The 20,371-nt window shown below is 42.6% G+C and overlaps 1 long non-coding RNA gene across 6 annotated transcripts in view; it reads right to left on the reverse strand.

Annotated features, from left to right (window-relative positions):
• Positions 1-416: 416 nt before the first annotated feature.
• Positions 417-20,371, reverse strand: part of LOC140255836 (uncharacterized) — a 41,404-nt gene continuing 21,449 nt past the window's right edge. For all 6 annotated transcript variants that reach the window (XR_011904560.1, XR_011904565.1, XR_011904563.1 and 3 more), the window contains exons 4-5: positions 8,834-9,036; positions 417-2,618 (exon numbers count right to left, since the gene is read on the reverse strand). This is a non-coding gene — a long non-coding RNA (uncharacterized lncRNA). The remainder of the gene's footprint in view (positions 2,619-8,833; positions 9,037-20,371) is intronic.

The raw sequence follows: 20,371 nt of genomic DNA on the forward strand, positions 1-20,371 counted from the left end.
GGATATATGTATATCCATATGGACCTACTTCCCAGAGAAGTCATGATATTTAACTGAGGAATGATGCCTGCCCAAGATTTGTCTTGTGAGGATGATAGAGAAGATATACTCAAAACCCAGAGCAGGGAAGGGCTCTGAGTTCCCAAACCTTAGGATTGAAATCTTTTGTTCTGTGCAGTGTCTTCAAACAGAAGTTTATTTTGGGTTCCATATAAAGCAAATGGGAAATCATCTCAGCAAACACGGGAGATTAAGAGTTTGACAGAGCACAATGTAGATCAAAATGGTTTTAATCATACCCCCTGTTTTAATTATCGCTTGACACATTATCTCTATTGTCCTTCTACAAGTCTGTCTTTTGAATTAAATATTAAAGGCAAGTCACAGCTGAATATATATGCAGTCTAGAAAGAAAATGGTTTGAACTATTGGAAATGATTTATTGTCCACATTTCGTTATGAATATTTATTTGCCATAGTGAAAGCAATTCAATAAAAAGAAACCACAAGGACCAGTTAACTAAATATTTGCATACTCTAACGGTTAAGAAATAGAAGGAAAAAAACCACAGTGCATTAGAACAACATTAACACCATGTTTCTCCTATTTCCAGTAGTCAGTTCCAAATATTGCATATGTGAGAGCTAAGAACTGTGACTAAGACCTGCAGGAATTCAGATCCTGAAGAGGAGATACCGATATCTTACAAATAGGTTTTCCTAGCTTTATGTGTTTCTATTCAGAAGGAAATAGATGTGGTTTCAAGAATATTGTTAAGGACAGGGTGAAGTCTATCAATTTCATTTCCTGATGCTTCAAGTAGCAGGCTATGAAAGCTTGCCACAAACATACCTACCTAACCCAAGTTCTCACTTGCCAGGGCCAAATACTCCTGGCTCCAAATACTCTCCCTGACTCTTCACTGGAGGCAGCAGGTATGCATGCTTATCTGAAGCAGATGTGAGCATGCTGAGTATTTTGTCATGTAAAATCTTTAGTATCTAAGCATTGGTACGTGTATCACAAACAAGATTATCCATGAAACAGAGGTGCTGCTTTCCTGCACTTTTCAGTAGGGAAACAGAGGTTTTCATGTTATTTGCCCTCATTTCACCCATCTTGAATTATTTCCATAGACAAAGAAGCACTATGTGTTAGACTTAGAGGCAACTTTGTTTCTCAGAGCATCTTAGTGATATTCTGATATGCAGTCACAGATGGGCCCTTGACAGATTTTGTTCTGATTTTCATCATTCCCTTTTTATTTTTTTAAGCAGGATTGTCACTGCTTGAGGATTCAAATGCAAATGGAGATGTTCACAAGCACTGCTTCATAAGGAAGCTCAGCTGCTTGGTTTTTAGAATTCATGAACTGAATAGTATATCACACACAATATTTGGAAAAGGGCACACTTAATACACAGTAATTCTATAGAAGGATAGTTACAGCAGTAAAAAGGACTTTGGACAAATACATAAACCTCTATGCCTAAATTTTCATATCAGAGCAAGAATGATGGCATTTATTTGTAGCAGTAATTATCATTATTATCTACCTGAAATCTAGCTGTGAAGCTAAATCATTAATATTTTCCAATTATTTCATGATCCTCAAATGGAATTTGTCCTAGATGTACTGAGCATTATAATTTGATCTACATGCCTATTTCATTTTTCTCCAGAGGAAAAAAAAAATTAAACACAAAACACTTAACATGTTTCTCTCTTTACATTTGTCTAAATATCACATTGTAAAATCACAACTGTTGAGATTTTCTAGAAGATAAGAACATGCACATTCTACACTACTGTATTCTTTGCTTATTTCTTGTTCTTTTCGCATAGCATTTAACCCACGTCTGAACACTGCGGTAGCTGATCTGTACTGTGCAGATACAACAGTTGAGTCATACATTTGCTACTTTATTTACTTGCCTAAATTTGGAGCTGATAATATAGCCACATCTCAGTTCTACAGGATCAGATTTCTCTGGATACACTGTTTAAAATTAGGGAGTTTCTTTAATTTATACATAGTCAAAAGCTGATAGGTATTAGAAGTCTGGTCATATTCAAAAAAAAACCTAAAACTTTTCCTTCTGGCAGTTTATCAGGTCCTCAATTTACTGGCAACAATATATCAGATATTCATAACTGAAGATTTGCAACTCCATTTTCTCTGGTTGTTATCTGTTAGATAGCCAGATGGTGATGGCTAAAATCTACATCTCCCTACATAAAAGCCACAGGATATGACACTGATATCTTGTGATCCCAATCAGCCTCCCAGTATATTACAGACCTACTATTTATTTAACTGCACTTTTAACAAGCTAAGCCTGCTCAAGCCACACTCGCTGTTCCATGTTGCATTTGTGTTGTAGGTAACGATGGAGATGGCGGTGTTGGTGGTGTGTGGGCCGTGGCTAATGGGAAGGAGGCAGGTGAGCAGGCATCAGCAAGCAGGATGGAGCCAGCACTGTCAGCATCTCTGCTGGGTGAGGATGCCAGCACATGGGAAGCTCCGGGCAGCGGCTGAGCACACGGGGATGTTGCTCCATCTGCGTGGTGGGGCCGAAGTCAGAGAGTGCGGACCACAGGCAGGTCTGAGACTCACCTAGAAAATCACAGGAAGAGATCAAAAGCAGATTTGCTGTCATGCATCCACCAACAGCTCCCTTCCTCTATGTGTGCCCTGCCCTCTGGGTGTGTGCCTCTCCCTAAGTACATCTAAACCAGCACAAGCAGGGAATCATTCAGATAATTTTTAATAGTGTTTCAGAGGTGCAACAAATCTCAATAACTGTCACTTGGTATTTCAATGCTCCCAACAAAAATTAAAACAAATTGCTTATATTACATTAGTAGAGTGGGGCACAGGATTTCCTCCTATTAGTTTGTGCGGAAAGAAAAAATGCCAGAAATATAAAGAGAATACTGACAAAGCAAGCTGTGGCACAAAGAGAGCTATTTCCTGTCTGTACTCTTGGCTCTGCCTGTGAAGACTGAGCCCAGCAGCCCCAGCTGAAACCAGTCAGCAGGTGGCCCATGTGCATGGGTGATGTGTGCTCTGGGGGCCCTCACCTGCAGGAGTGGTCCAGAGCAGCAGACCCATGGGGTTCTGCAGAGGGGCTAAGGATCTGCTGGTGTGAGCAGCACAGATGCGCTTCTGGGGGCCTGATGGAACTATGATGGCTCTTAGCAGGCTGAGCAGAGCCCTGACTTCACTAGGGTGGCTTGGTGTGATGAAAGTTGGTCCTGGGAACAGCACAAAAAGGCTGTAATAACAAGACATATTTGACTCAGTGGTAAAATGTATTTTTAAAGTCATCTAAGATAAATACTTTCAAATAAGCAAATGTCCTTCTCAGTTTACTGCAGACAATCCCATCATAACAAGTATCACTTCTGCATGCTAAATCTTTGTCTTCACCAATACCAAAATGCACTAAGCAAAACCACTATAAAAATATAGGTTTACTGTAAAATTGCAACTGTAAAGCTGCCTGCTTTGGTATTAATGCAACAACAGATCTATGGCTACTGAATTTTACTACAAATCAGAATTCCTATAAATGAGATCCAAATTCTTATGAGATCAAACCCATGCCAACATACTACGTGAAATTTCTATTACAAAGTTAAATTATAAGCTCTCTTCAGACTCCTTAATAAAAAAATAAATAAAGCTGAAATCTAATGAGATTTTCTGGGAAGCATTTTAGAAGGTTGCAACAGCAGTAAAGCCAGCAGGCACCACACAGCAAAAGGATGTATTTACTCATTAGAAGATGAATGCCTTCTCTCTCAGAGTTTAACCATTTTACCACAAGGATTTTTAAGACAGAGAGAGGGAGAGTGCCAGAATAATTCCAAGCCCCTGCTCTCCTTGTATGAGACATCATATTTGTTCCTGACCAAAGCATTCCCATCCTTTTGCAAGCTGACTTTTTTCTATTGTGAACAAAAACTCCTCTCTCCCCACCCTCCATCTGTTCAGGCTTGGGTTTGAAAGCAGCTACCTCACAAGGAGAAAGCCTGAGCCCTCTTGCCTCGGATGTGCTGTTGGAGCTTGTTAATATTCCTCTGGCAGGTACCCTGACCCCAGTGCCCTTAAACATGCTTGAAAACATAGGGTATGCCTGAGCCTTTTTCCCTGGGAGGATTAACAGGGTTGCCCTGAAGCCAGCCTGAAGGTGTTTGATAGGTAATACGGGTGGGCTGCACAGTCTGACTGCAAGCCTTGCCTCAGGCTGCCCCTGCTCAGCAGTACGGATGCAGCTGTTGGAATTAGGGGGTAGAGCGTGGCTACGTGTTTGAGATAGAGACTGAATCCTAAGAATTTCCTTCCCCCTGTGAGGCAGGCATCCCATTGGAAGTGACCCAGGCTAGAGATCCACTCTGCTTGTGCCACCGCAACTTCTATCTCAGTCAGATACTCACTGCTCTTGCCACTCTTCTGGCTCTTCAGCTTATGAACTGTCTGAAGCAGAGATCATGGCTCTATACAGTTTTGCTGTGATTGGCACAAGTAGGTCCCAGTCTCAGCTGGGTCCTCTGGGTATATCTTTGTAAGTATAAATGGATAGATAATAGAAGATGGTTATTTTCTGTATGAACAATAGGATCCTAATGGGGGAGAAGCCTTTCCTCTGAGGTGATTTTTATCTACGAGTGAAGGTCTCTCTTTCCTTGCTCAGCTGGAGAAGATACTGCCTTTGTAAATCAGACAGAACTTATCATATAAAGTGGAATACATCTTTGATTATACTGAATGCTACTTGCCTATAATTTACCCTTGCTGCTGCAAAGGACGCAACATGATTAAGCTAAGAAATGATAGACTGAACATTGTGTGTTGGGATATACAAAAAGGTGTTTCCTTTCTAAATAGGAAACTATCACCAACAAAACAGTGAAAATATACAAAATGTTTCTACATACAATAAGAAGTCACCCTACTGCCTTGAATTTTATTGTTGCTCTTCTTACTCTGATTGCTGCAGCAACTTCCCCCATAGCCCAAATTACATATTTAAGAAAAATCCCTACAAACGGTCATGATTTTTAATGAGGTGAATATCTTTCCTCTCCTCCATAAGTGTATATGTTCCACCACGCGCTTACTCTGCCAACACTTTTGTGTTTCACTGGGTGAGTCCACATTCTCTAAAGACATTACGTAAATTGTAGATCTGTGGTGTGTATTTTCCTGGAGCTGTTAAAAATATTGCTCTTTCACTTAATAACAGTGTTTAGCAGTACGGGATATCACTTGTCACTGGGTGTACACCACGTGCTCTGCACAGAGGGAGAGGGGTCATTATTCCCATTTTACAGTCAGGGAAACCAAGGCATTGTGTTTGGCAGTGACTCCCCAAAACATGCTGCAGAACATGTGACCAGAATAAGGGCCAACTTCAGATCATGTTTTATTCCTCAATGCTTGTTTTTGCTTTTTTCCTTTGCTATTACCACCTGCAAAGCTATGCCATCCGAGCAGCATTGCAGAGCAGTCGCAGCAGAGCCAAATGCTTTTGTGATAACAAATTCAGAAGCTGCAGCAAACAATGCAAGTAATTTTCCCAGTTTGGGGATGAGACTTTGACACGTATGGTGCTTAGCGACTTCTATCGTGTCTGATGATTTCTGGGTCTGATGCCAAAAGTGCGATAAGTTGCTATCCAAATTAGCATATGATGCAATTTGTGCTAATATTCAGACAATAAAAGGTCTGCTTGCTGTATCCATATAGATGTGTCTTTGACAAGAAGAGCAGTCCTATAATAAGCCCAGGATTAAAAGCCTATCAACTGAATTGGTACTGCATTACTATGGCAACAATATAATACTAGTGAAATTGTGACTGTTGAACCTTGTTTATGGAGTGCTACAAAGTGGGCTTCATAAAAGGAGGAATCTTGCTGATGACTAAATGTTTCAAAGCATGATAAAAACCTTATAACCGCATATACTGCAACTTATTAGCCATGTTATCACCTTCATTTGAGATAACACACTGCTGCTTGTAAAAGCAAAAACACTGTCAGAAAAGCAAAATTTTACTGTAAGTCTGTTTTTTTTCTGGGTTCCATTGTACTCCACATGAAGATTAACTCACCTCCATGCCCCAGTTCAAAAGCCAATTGGCATAATTTCATCTCTAGTCATGCAGTTGTTACTGCTTGTTTAATCTCCCAGAATCTATAAAATATACTGCTATTACTGATACAGAAAACACTTTTTTTCTGTAAGAAAAACATGGCTTTGTTTGCAGAAGAACACTCTACAGAACTCTACCCCATGGGCAGGGGAGGCACGGGGTAGAAGTGGTCTTTGGGCTTCTCCTAATTTTCTGCTCACCATTTGGCACCACCGCTGGGCAGCTTTGGGTGCAAAGGCCCACAGTGACTGTCCCAAAGGGCTGGCATGCACCTCACAGTGCAGCAGGCCTTGCCAATGGCACCTGGTAGTATCACTTGCTTTTAAATATAACAATGCTGAGCATTCTGATTTTTGTCTGTGTCTCTGGGAAGCCAACAGGTTTCTGGTGAGCTGCCTCACCTCCAAGCATTTGGGACTCCAACATCCAGTTTTGTCCAGAAGAATCTCATTTTCAGCTAATAGATAATCTTTCCCACTGTTTTCATCTTGGGAATAAAAAGCATAGATCACCCCCACAAAGTCCACTTCAGAATATGCCAGGTAAATCAAAAGGAAAGAGCAGGGGAACCAGCAGCCATTAGACTGGCGAGGAAGGGGGCTGGAAACATGTGATAAAACATCTTCCTTTTAGCAGGCAAAGAATACTGTGAAATATTTACCACAACACTACTGTGCAGATATTTAGCACAGGCAAAAGGAGAGAATGCTGCTTGCTTCAGTGAAGTTCTGGCCTATGTGGCACTGCAGTCAGCATGAATCCTCACCACATTGCATTTAATGGGCTTTAAATCAGGGCTTGTTTGAAAGCCTCACTTTTCAGACTACTTGAGAAAGGAGACACTGCCTTACATTTCGTTATGCCCACCATTTGTGGGAAAGAAATGCATGGAATTTCTGAGTTGATCAAAATGTAATGCAATGTAATTTAACTTAATATATATTTTGCACAAGCTGACAGTTTTATTAAGCAGAACCAATAATCATCATTATTCAGTGTAATAACCACCTCATTAGAAACGGTCTAATTTTCCCTAATTTTAATTTACCTCTAGGACCGAGCTGTTCTAGAATTACTGAGGTGGCTACAGTTAAGTTTGGTAAGAATTAAAAGGAAACAGTCTTCAGAAAGCTACCGCTGTCTGCTGATAAAATAGTGATGTGTCAGAGTTTTGTAAGAGAAATCCAGTTTGGGAAATTACGACTCCACCTTTATTTTCTTACTGTCTTTGGAGTAATATTGCTGCACTTTTTTCTGCACAAACAATGATGATTTTTTTTGACTGCCTGCAAGCCTCACATGCACTGGCCCTTAAGGAAGGACCTGGCTAAGGATCACACTAAAGAGTGCCAGTAAGGAGGAGCTGACAAGCAGGATTTTTTCTTAGAGACCTAGAGAAGGAGATGGAGACACCAATCAAGTTTCATTACTCTCCAATGAAAATAGGATGTAAACTGTGACATTCAGGCAGATTACATATGTTAGGCAAGCAGATGTGAGCAGAAAATTGTAGATGCTAAATCTCACCTAATAGGCTTACCCTGTGGATTATGGTCGGTGACCAAGGCTATGTTAACTGTAGCTAACATACAGGATATAAGGAGTATGTATTCATAAGGCAATCTGGTGACATTCCCAGCTGTGCTGAAGTTAATGCTCTTTGATATACCTTGGAGCATCCTAAAAGCACTTTGGGTGTCATACACTTCTATAGAGTCATAAACAGCATTCCAGCATATATCTTTAGCCCAAAATTTCAAAGGAGACTCTGTTTTCTTGAAAAATGCGTTTGAAAAATTTTATATTCCAACAGCACTTTCTGCGTACAAACTGCTATAGTTTGCTTAGCTCCTTGATTTGTTCATGCCAGTTCTGAAAGCACATTTGATCAAAAGGATATTGTTGCAATCACAGAGAGAAGTAACCTCATATGAAGAAGAAAGCACTTCACGGGTTATGCTATAAAGCAGACAAACTGTCTAAAGGATTTATTTATCATAAGATGTTACTCTGTGCAGTTCCAAGTCACTGAAATAACCACATTTGTTTTTAACGTTCCCCAAAAATATGCACAGAAACCCTTCTCTCTCCTGTGGAAGCACTCTGCTCATGAAAGCTCTTTGAAATTCTGGTCCTTTGCCAGCTGTAGTATTATTTGCTCAGCTATCAGAACACACAGTACAGCTCTGAAAAGCATTACATTATTATCCCAAGATAATTTGATAGTTTGTAAATGTATTTTCCTGCCTGTGGTTCCAGGTATTACGCTCACACTTGAAGAGATGATTTGCAGTATCTTATACGGCTTATGTTCGCCCATATTCGTTTCCCTTTTAACGTTTACCTGTGCTGTACAAACAGAGTCGATTTGCAGATTGTACAGGCTCAACTAGAGCCATGATGTTTGCAGGCCAGAAAGACTATGCTGCAGAATGCTGACCATGGGCCCCAGGTTCAGGAGGAAGCTGAGCAGTGACTCATGGTGGCTTCCTGCTGCCTGCGTCAGTGTTATCACACCTGTGCATCAGCATGAGTCTGCTGGAAATGCTGAATTTTAAGTCTGACATAAAACCACAGCTCTGGTCTGATGCGGTCAGTAAATATAGCACCGTACTTTCCAGAAGTACTTACCCCACTGTTCGCTTTGTACACAAGGCATAGTAACTCACCTTCAATTCCTCCCACAATTCTGGAGCACACAATACCACTCCTCCAAGCTGTCCTGTGCTAGATGGGTTGTTTTTCTCCTCTGATGCGTCCGCACTTCAGCACGATGCAAGTCCCTTGCAGAACTGGTAACATTAGCGAGGGTGGACATGAGGCTTTCGTTTTGGAGGGGCTCAGATGTCACCCCTCGCCCTCTCTCAGGAGCCTGTGGTGGGAACAGATTTATGTGAGGTAGCAACAGTCTGCTCCTAGCCTTGAGCTGGTCAGCAGAAGCTGCAGCCCTAGGCAGTGGTGCTGGCAAGAGAGGCTTGTCAGGGAGAAATGCTGGGGCTTGTCCAGGAGCCACTAAGCCACTGAGCTGCCTACTTCCCTGGGCATTGCTCAGTAGCACAAGACACAGAGTATGAGCTATGCCTTCTGCTTCTAACCTTGCAAATTCTGGATGGAGGCCCCTGGGTGGCATTTGGAATGGCAGGGCAGTGGCTTCATGGCAGCCAGCAGTGAGGACAATGCAGTCAGCACTTCTGGCTGCCATCAAGCTGCTGCCAGTCATGGTGCTCCTCATTCACTGCACCTGAACCCAGAAGACACCCTTCAGCATGGCACTGAGGCACAATGACTGTGTGGCCATGCTGGGCTCACTCAGGCACCTTTAGTAGTCTCCTGGGGTCTACAGAGACTTCATGGGTGTCTAACAGGCCCCAGGCAGTTTCCACGGCAATTTCTCCAGTGAAGGCACTTCAAGTCTACCAGGACCCCTTTGTTTGCTGCACCCACCCCAAAATAGAAAGGCAACCACTGCACTGAGTACACTACTCTGACTCAATACTCCCTCAGGATCCAGAAATCAGAGGTCTAGATAACAACAGCAGAGGATCTGGACTGATCAACGGATGCAGAGAAAATTTATAGCTATCTATGATGAGAAATAAGGAGCTGTTAGTCAGAAACTGGCTCTGAAGAACAGGGCCTCTAATGTCACAGTTGTTAAGACACCTTCAGAAGGCATGATAAATCTTGCCTTCCTCATAGATGTTTTATGAAGTAATGGGAGAAGACTCAAATAAAATAATAAGGTCAGCATCTCAATTGTCAGGAGTTATCACTTTGCTGATTTCCCTCATCCGTGTGTGGCATTTTGGATTCTGCTGTGATGCAAAGTTTGTTCAAAAGTAATAGTAAATAAAAACACAGCAATGCTTCTGTGAAGGTTAAAAGACTACTTACATTACGCTGAAAATCTTTAAGGTTTCTTATTCTGGGAGAAAAAAAAATTGTTATTAAACTTGTCCTCCAAGGACAGAGTGAAGCTTAACCACAGCAACACTTTTTTAAAAGTGCGAGAGTCCCAATTCACCAACCTGATGTCAGTTTATAACATTAATATAATGGATTATGACCTTTCTTGGCTTATCTGACTGATAGGTGCTCATATATTACATGAGACTTATCACCTTGGTCCTTTCATAACAGTAATCACTTCAGTTTTTTGAGTTGTGTCATCAAAACACATGCTCATAAGTGCTGATCTCATCTCTTAGAGTAGAACCACGAGTGCCTTTGGAGTTTCATGTCACATAAAACCTAGAGTAAAATTAAAGCCCAACTGCAAAAAACTATCCTGAGTCTAACTTTCTTCCATAGGCTGCCTAATAGCAGCCCTTATGATTTTAAATGCCTTACTGAAGCCAATCAAAATGGTTTGCCTTTCTATGTGGAAGTTATTGAAGGTTAGAAATGTCATTACTCTCCACTAGCTGGAAAGATCTTAAGGAAATGCACAATAGTGTGTTACAATTACTTACCATGACCTTCTATTTTTATTTATTTATTTATTGCTCTTTAACCTCAGAGTAGACAGAATAAAATATATTTTCTTCAATATTTAAGGTAAAATTTAGCTGTGCAATTTATATGTGCTTCAACTGTGCCCATTTCCACTATGCATGGTGTCAGTACACTCTTTTCAGATTATAAGTTTCATGCATATCATACATAAAAGATGACATAGGAAGGTGAGAACTTTTGGTGTTTCCAGAAATTAAACACTTAACAAATACTAACAGTGTTTGGGTGGATGAAGTGATGCTCAGAAGATGTGAGCTATGCACTTATGTCTGCCAAACCCTGTTCCTCAGCCCTGTTTCTCTGTTTGCATGGGGCTGCCTAGCCTGCCACCATGACACTCCCTAATGTCCCAGTTGGGCTCAGACCCTGACTGCAAGAAAGACACTTGCACTGCAGGGCCAGGACCATCACAACAGCAGCCGGGTTAATCAGCACTGTTCAGACAGGCCTGGGATTGCATCAGGTGCCTCACAGCAGCAGTGGAGCATTGTTGTGCCATGTAGGCAATGGCATATGGCTCTGGCACACGGCAGGTCAGTGTGCACCCCTACAAACAGCCAGCAGCACTCCCCATGTACTGCAAGGCATCCTCATGCATGCACAGGAAATCAGCTTGGTAATATATATCCATCAGATAACAAATATTAAGTAGAAATATTACTTAGTTAAGCAAGCCAAACCATTGCATATAACAGTGTCCATATGCCTCTGGAAAGAAAGACTGATTGCCAACTGAGACAGGACATTCACATTCAAGACACATGCAGATCTCATTCTCTAGCCCTTACCGTTCCCTTGCAGAAACACACTCACATCCTGGCATGAGCATCACACTGACAGGAATTTCAGGTTCAAGCAAGCACAAGCCCACAGCTCAGCAAGGCGAGCAGGTAGATTTGCAGTGTAGCTGCACACACAGTATCGGGAACTGTTCACTAACACAGCAGCTGAGAGATGTGCCCAGATACTCAGTTACCACCTTCAGAATCTGCTGTTAAAGTGGTGAATCAAAATGGTTCCTCAAGAACAGGTCCTGGCTGGGTTTTTCAAGACTGGGTGCTGACAAACAGCCATTTCCATCTCTGCATCTGGTGATTAGTTTTATTCAGCTGAGACACATGTAGTTGGACATTGCTCATGGTTTCTGTGAAAAACATGGGCACATTTTCTTGGTCTATCGAGTGGGACATATGGGAGCTAGATTCCATCTTTCATTAGATCTTGGAAATTGTGTCCTCCTGCAGCAATTAATTAGCATGATGTTCTTGGCTGCTAATGTTTGCTTTCAGATTTTAGTGGCAATAGACTTGGCAACATAAATTTTTTGAGGATGGTCTAATGGTGAGCCCAGGCCTGCACACAGCTTTCTTCAACCCATTAGCTTTTATAGAATTCCCTTAAGTGTACAAAAAGGTCCCTTAATTTCTGTCCATGTCTTGGCTTTCCCTTTGAAATTAAATACAAAATAGTTCTTTCCTGCACCCCAAGGCAGATAAATTACAGATAGTTGTACCAGGTGGTCCTTTCCCCCTTCTCAAGATGGAGAATCTATTCTGCAAGGCACTTCTTTGATGCTTCCATAATTGAAGTATTTGCCAGTTGAACAACATTCTGTTTGTTTACTGTAGACATTTGGAGGGTGTAAACACCTTTGTCTGTAAAAAGGGCAGCCATGGAAAAAGGCACATTTCTTTATTCCTCTAAGTAATTGGGTCTATGTCTGTATGAGTTACTTGTCCCTCAGGTGATACCTCCCTTGTGTGCTCATTTCCAAACTGTGCCCTCCCTAAACTGCTGTGATGAACAGCAAAGCCACACACTTTTAACCTCTAAATTAAATCCGCAGATGTCATCCAGAGCTATGACAATAATATTTATAATGTTATATGATTATAACAATTTCTGATTGAAAAATAGCGTTAGTTATAGCTACAAAACATTTCATGTTTCATTTATCTAAGGGAGATGCAAACAAAACATAAAAGATATAGCCAGATGGTCCTACAGAGAATAACACATCTGCCATGGGGAGGAACACAAGCTCATCTTCGGTTCCCCCCAAACACTAACAGAGGGCTGAATTTTCAAGAGGAGGAGAAAGGAGAAACATAATTCAATGCACAAAAATATTAATGCCGTTTTATAGCCGTGCTGGTTAATACTATTGCAAATAAGTAGTTGTGTGTGTAGCAGCTCACTTAAGTGGTCATTACTGTATGCAATTTGAACTCACAAAAGGCATATTACAAAGCTTTTTGAAACAGATGTGCTCCTCCCTCCATTTAAAACAAAATTAGTCTGTGGTGTTAATTCAGGCAACCTTTGCAGTCACTAATATACAATCACACACTATTTAAACATGTCTGAAAAGGAATTAGGACAAGAAAATGAAAGTACTACTAAAGAGTAGTTGCAATGTTTGATGTTCTTTCCAGATAGCTTGTTCTCATTTAAATAAGAATGGGCTGAGAAAATGCAAAACATTACCGTAGGACTTTCTCCTTGCTTGGTGTAGCTAGGATTTATAACAAACACTCTGGGACTGAGCCTTGATTTCACACCTGCCAGACAAATGCTATCCAACACTCTATTAATTAAAAACAATAATAATACAAGAAGCAGAGCTGAATAATTGATGACAAACTAATCCTACGCAACCAGTATTTTAATGTAACACTTTTCACGCTTGGAGCTCCTGCCCTTCCTGGCCCCTCGTAGGAAGGGCAGGAGCACCGCCTTAATACAGCACTGATTCAGTCACCTCGATTCCTCCCATCAGCTCAAGTGCAACAGTCCGCTCTGAGTTGGTCCTGTACTCAGCATTCAGACTTCAGCTCTGTCACTATCAGAACTGCCTTTTACAGATCACCAAAGAAGAATTTGCAGAGCACTTGCTGAAAGACTTATTGTACTGCTAATAAGGAAGGTTTAAATACCATTACAATTCTGACTTGTACTTTTAAAGGCCATGAAATCCCGAGTTAAGGTGCCGTCTTGCTTCCCTCTAAGTACTGCCAAGGCACACTCAGATCACAGGCTGCAGCACCTACTGGATCACACAGCACTTTGGGCTGCTCCAGCTTTTTGCTCAAGCTCCTTTCCCAGCAGCTTGATCACCACAAGGGCTGCAGAAGAGGGCACAGAAGAGATGTTTAAGCTCTGAATTATAATTCCTGATAAGCCTAACTCTTCAGACTATTCCTTTCAATCACTGATAGAAAACAACTTGGTGAGCACATACATTTAAATAGGGCAGCCGCGGATCTTCAGTTCCCAACTGGCTTGTGGGATAGAATGTTAAGATCCACCATACAAACGTAAGTTTGCATTTGAAAATTAAAACCACAAAGGGCTATATTAAAAAAACCTTATGATTAAAAATTTTAGAGCATCAGTATATATTACCAACAGACAAATGCAAAATGCAGACCCTTCATTTTATGGGAAAGTAGCCTCCTAGTTTGGACACAACAATCTTCAAAACGGTTTGTTCTTTTCTTCACATTTTTTAAAAACTATAATTAACCAGATACAAGAGAAATATTGCTTAGATGTAGACTGTGGGACTATAATACACAATGCCATCATGGGAAAAAAGGCCCAAATATGGCAGCAGAATTGCTTGCAGAACCATCCACCAGCCTAGAATGAACTGCTGTCACTATGGCTATCCATGCATTATATAAACTTCTTTTTTAGTGAGGATGGCTTAATAACTTCTATTGCAGGTGGGCATTACAGATTTAATTGATTCTTAGCAGCACAACCTGTATCCTTCACAAAGACATGCCCATTTTGCAAGGTTATTGGCTTTCAACATACCTCATAAGATGTTATAATGAGACAGATGTTTCACACAGATTGATGTCTATTGATATTGCATTAGTTCATTGGGGTTACAAATCATATTGCATTGCACTACATTTCACATTTGCTGTATCATGACAAGAGGTTTATTATATTCACTCTGGGGCACATAAAGTGCCTGCTACCTATCTCTTGGATAAATAATTTAAGAAATTGTTGGGAAATCAGATCTAATTAGTAGGATCTGCACTCAACAAGTGCCCTTTGATTTAAATTGCATTTGTATTTCGATAGGTATTGATTTTATGAGTAGGAGAAATGAATAATACATTTTACATTTCTCCACAGTTAGCAGCAATATTCTGACAGAAATAATAGAGGGAGGCTGCCTGTCTGGGAACTGGATGCCTTTTGCTAGAAATCTTTGGGGCAGTTAGAGGCACCCCTAAATTGCACAGAGTGTCCTGATCCCTCTTTCTTTTATCAATTTGCTGCATCATCTTGGACACATCACTCAGCTTCTCAAAGTCTTTCCAATTTGCAGGATGGAAATGGAATAATTTCTCATCAATCTGCAAATGGCTGCGAGATACAGGAAGAAAAGGATACCTGTATCCATGCAGTTATTATTCAAACCCAGCACGCCATCACTGCAAGGATGTGTTGTGATGCAAGCAGCAGTGAGGAAGGGAGCTGGCAGGCCTCTGTGGGTACCAGAAACACACTCCAGCACCAGGGTGACTCTGTATACCTCCACAGCAATAGGGTGATATGAATATCATGTCGCATATTTGAACCCAATCTAGCCGCTTCCATTCCTGCCTCCAGCACCCAGTTCTGGTTATGTACATAATAGGAAGCTACATACTTCCCTGAGTGAATTCATAAACCATGATTATTTTGTTTTCTGTGACTGGACACCACTCTGAGCAGGAGCAATGAACAGGGTGCAGGCTGTAGCACATGCATACCCCTGCCATCTCCCAGGAGAGCAACCACCCCACCAGCAGGTCCATGACCCTGCTCAAGCATGGTCAGGGAGAGGAAAAAAAGGCAGGAAAAACATTACCAGAATTAAAATGAAATCAGAATGTGCACAAACACAGGTTTCCAGCACCCACTCGCTATTACAAATGCAGACCCTATGAGATAACCATAATTTAATAAAAGCTTTTTTTTTTTTTTTTTTTTTTTACTCAGTATGCCAGCTCTGATTAGAAAAGAAAACTGTAGGCTCAACTGCGCCGCACAATAAGTATGGCATCAGAGCAAGCATCAAAGTGGCCCCAAAGCTGCTGGCAAACAGTACAGTCATAAGAGAAACGATGAAAATACAATCAGTAGAAATAGCATTTCCTCCATAATATAAACACCACAGACATTCCTTTAATACAAAGAGAAGTGGGATCAACAGTGACAGCTTTAAATTTGCCAGGTATCATGGGAAGACTGTGAAACACATCCTCCCTGAACCAAGCCGAAGGAGCAGAATGAGTCAAGTCACTCTGCTCACAACAAAGACATCCCTTTCATACATCTCAGAGAGTCAGCAGGTTTAATTTTTTTGTTTGTATTTAACATCTGCTTCAGCAAGATGTGCTAAAATATCTATTAATGCTTGTTTGTGTAGACGCAGCCCACTGCCATCAAATCGCTTTAAAGTCTTAAAAAAAAAAAAATAATAGAGATGATATTTAAGATGTTTAATTATTGTTTGAATCAGCACCTTCCAAAAAGGACCCAGAGCAGCCAAGTGGGAGCCAGGACCCACAGCCCCACAGCGGAGGGAATGCTGCTGCTGGAAGAGCATTGGAGCCCTCAGCCTCACAGGGAAAGGCTTAAATAATGCATGGTAGGTTTCTTTGTGATGCCTTCCCTCTTCTTTCCTTTTTTTTTTTTTTTTTTCCTGTTAATATTTTACATTCTTTCAGAAGTATTACCTGTATGTTAAGGCCCATATTCATATCAGCATGAGCGACAAAGCAACCGCTCTGTTTCGCCTATCTAATTCCAGGCAGATTTAGAGAAATGGAGGCCTGGCAACACATGGCTGAGGTGCACAAGAGCATACAGAGGAATGGGTCTGCTGGAACATTTTTTTTCTCCCTTTTCTCATTAAAGTTTCATCTGAAGAATTTTTGTGGGAGCCTTAGCAGGTAAAACAGCACTCATCACTTATTGGTTCCCAGACAGCAGCAGCACAGAGGAGGCTAGTGTTAGGCAGACAGTATTCTGATGCCCGCTGTGCCTCCCTGCGGCAATAATTCACCCTCCTCGGGGTCTTTTCACAGGAGATGAGCAATATTAATTATCTTGAAGTATTTTAGGACGGTGGTTACTGGAGAAGTTCTTACTCGTTTCACAAGATATTTCACTTTCCAAGTAAATTACAAATGGTCTCAGCGAGCTTCCCTTTAAGGGAACGCCAGTACCTCCTGGGTAACCCAGCTGCACAGTTCAGTCCCTAGTGAAGCCAACATGAGAACCATATACGCTTTTATGAATGCTGAAATGGTCCATGAATCTCAAATACCACTGCACCCTGTTTTAGAAGTCTTTTATGTGCTTCCTTTCAATAAATACATGTATTTGGCTCTGGATCTCAAGGCCCCTTTCGAACTGCATATCTCTTAGAATCTTAATAGAAAATTACTGACATGAAGCTGAAAATAAACGCTTTTAACAAATAGGGAAATTCTCTATTTCACCAAGGAAAACATGATTTAAAGGAAAACACAGGCTCTTGCGACATCTAAACCCTGCATATTTTCTGCAGAGCGTGCACAGCTATTGACATACTGTTGGTTTTATACATCCCAGGATGCATGAATTATTACTGTCGCTCGACATTTTATATTCCTAGTTCCATAGCCTATAGCAACACTGGTGCAGACTACAGCAGACCTCTGGTAATGCCTCTTATTGATCAAGCACTGCTCAGTATTTTCCTGCTCAGTAATGCAAAGACATCCTAATTCTCTAAGACAGAAAACCCACAAGTTACTGTGCTTGTGTTCTCCAGTCCTTTTCAGAGATGTGAGACATGAAACACATTACAGATGCCTTCTCCCCCATTGGGAGGCAAACCGAAAGTTGTCTTGTGAGCTTCAGGTACTACAAAAAAGACATACACCACACAATAATGGTAAAGAACAAAGCTGACTGAGTGCACCTAACGAATAGTGCCAGCATGCAGGCTGTTTATGAAAGGGACCTCGGGAGTGAAAGAAGCGTCCTGATGAGATTCGATGGGCTTGTCATGACAGGTTTATTAGCTTCTTTAAAAAGGACCTTGCAAAAGTGAATAATACAGAGACTGCGGTAGCAGAAAAACTACATCCAAAGTGTCTACATTTATGGATTCACAGGAGGTGAACTAGCTCAGCGCTTACCTGGGTGAAATCCCCTGAGGACACCAAGAACATGAGTTAGTGTAAATAATAAAACAGGCACTGCGAGTCACAGGGTAGCAAGGGCACCATGACTACGCAGAGCTGTGGTGAGCTGACCAGAGCTCAGCACACAGCCCTGCAGGCAAAAAGCTACCCTCACTGCCCAGACCTTCTGCTCTGTTCAGGGAACATCCAAGCAGTAACAGCTCTGTGCAAGGGCAGAGGGGAAAACTAGAAAAGCAGCAGGTGGGGGAATTAAGGAGGGGCAGGTGTTAATGCAGGCACTTTAACCCCTTTATTCAGAAGCTGCTTTACCTCACATCTTTGTGAGATAATCCCTCGTGTGATTTGTTGTTTTTCTTTTTTAAATCTCTAAGTTCTAGCTGCAGAAAATCACCATAAATAGAGTTTGTTACCAGCATCTTTGTTACATAGGCATCTTGCAGTTGCTTTCTGAAATCCTTTGCAGCAGGGCAGCTGAGCTGGATTCACCTAATGCCAACACCCAGCTGGAGCAAATAAGCACAGCACCACAGGTGCCAGAGGGGAGGAGCACAGGAAAACATTGTCCTGACCAACCTGAGCTAGCTGAGAGCTTGCCCAGGGCCACGCCAAGTTCTGCCCCTGGCCTCATGCTATCTTCCCTTGTGGTACACCCTGAGGAGCATCTGCCTGCTTGTCCTGGAGCTCCAGCCTATCTGTGTCTCACACAGCACTCCCTGGTCACAGGGCCAGTTGCATGTTGGCTACAATCTTCTGTCAGCATTCCACCAGCACTTGCTTTGCCAGTGACCAGCTTCAATGTGGCTGTGCAGTGGGAACCCTGTGTGTAGCCTGCATCCCTGCTGGTTGCCACCCTGCTCCTTCCTTTGCCTGAAGAGCCAGGTGTGTCCAGGTGTGGAGCCCTCAGTACAAAAAAGATATGGAGATTTTGGAAAGGGTCCAGAGGAGGGCCACGAAGATGATCAGGGGGCTGGAGCACCTCCCCTATGAGGACAGGCTGAGGGAGTTGGGTTTGTTCAGCCTGGAGAAGAGAAGGTTGCGGGGTGACCTCATTGCAGCCTTTCAATACCTGAAGGGAACTTACTCCCAGGAGGGGAGCAAACTCTTCGAAAGGGCTGATAATAGCAGAACTAGGGGAAATGGTTTTAAGTTAAAAGAGGGAAGATTTAGGTTGGATGTTAGGGGGAAGTTCTTTACTAGGAGAGTGGTTAGGTCCTGGAACAGGCTGCCCAGGGAGGTTGTGGATGCCCCGTCCTTGGAGGTGTTCAAGACCAGGTTGGACGGGGCTCTGGGCAACCTGATCTAGTAAAGGCATATGTTTGGTGGCCCTGCTAGGCAGGGGGGTTGGAACTACATGATCCTTGAGGTCCCTTCCAACCCGGGTCATTCTGTGATTCTGTGATTCTGTGTGTAAGAGCCAACTCCCTCCTGGAATGTGGCACTGCCAAAGGCTCTTCCCCCAGCCCTGAGGGCAGCTGTGGGATTGCCATAGAGCAAAAAGGGCTACTCTGCTTGGTCCATGCTACCTTTATTACTCTCCCTATTGTCCTTCCCCATTGCTTCCCACAGTATTGCTCCCACCTGAGGAGGTCCCAGCATCTCTTTGTTCCCTGGCTCCATCCCTTGGGAGGCATCAGCGGGTCATGAATCATTTCATCTGAGCGCTGACTGCATCTGCTGCCTTTGTACAATGATAGACCGGCTGACATGCTCCCAGCAAGCCACTCTACACCGATTTACCCGGCAAGTTTTTATCATCACTTGAAATACAGCACCACGACTCTGCATCTGCAGCCAGCCCCAGAGTCCCAGCAGCACGGCCATTGGGATGGCTGTGGTCGGGCTCGGCTGAGCGCAGAAGGTGACTTCTGTCGCTGAGGCATTTGTCATCGGAGTAAGCGGGCAGTTCTGCACTAGCAAAGCCTCTTCTTTGACATCAAAAGGGGTAAGCATGACTGCACATGAATTAAACACTTGCCAGCAAACAAAAATATTTTGCTTTTCCAAGACATCATCCTGGTGCTTTCGTTGCTGCCTTTGAAGGCATGGCATTTACTCAACAGATCTGTTCAGCTCTTGAGCCCACCCAAGAGGAGCACATTAATGACAAAGGCCACCCCATCAGTCCCAGGTGTACATTGTGCCTCAGTGGCTGCCTTTACCCAGGGGGAAGCAGCTCCCCACTCATACCCACACTGATGAAAGGCACAAACCCACTGCTGAGGGCAGCTCTCCTTTACCCCCAGGGCTCAGACCATCAGCCTCACAAACCCATGGTGCTCACACCTGACACAGCACTACTCTGAAGTACACAGAGCAGCCCACCGTCACAAGAAGGGAAGAGGAAGTTCCTGCAGCAGCTCTGCATCTCCAGTGGCTGCCAGAGCGACACCCTGAGTGGGACAGCCAGTGAGGCTGGGACAGGCACTAAGCTCCACATTCACTGCAACGCCACACATTGTATAGCCCAACACAGCTTTTGGCTTGCAT

This window comes from Excalfactoria chinensis, chromosome 8 (assembly GCF_039878825.1).
Source record: "Excalfactoria chinensis isolate bCotChi1 chromosome 8, bCotChi1.hap2, whole genome shotgun sequence".
In the NCBI taxonomy this organism is placed as follows: domain Eukaryota; kingdom Metazoa; phylum Chordata; class Aves; order Galliformes; family Phasianidae; genus Excalfactoria; species Excalfactoria chinensis.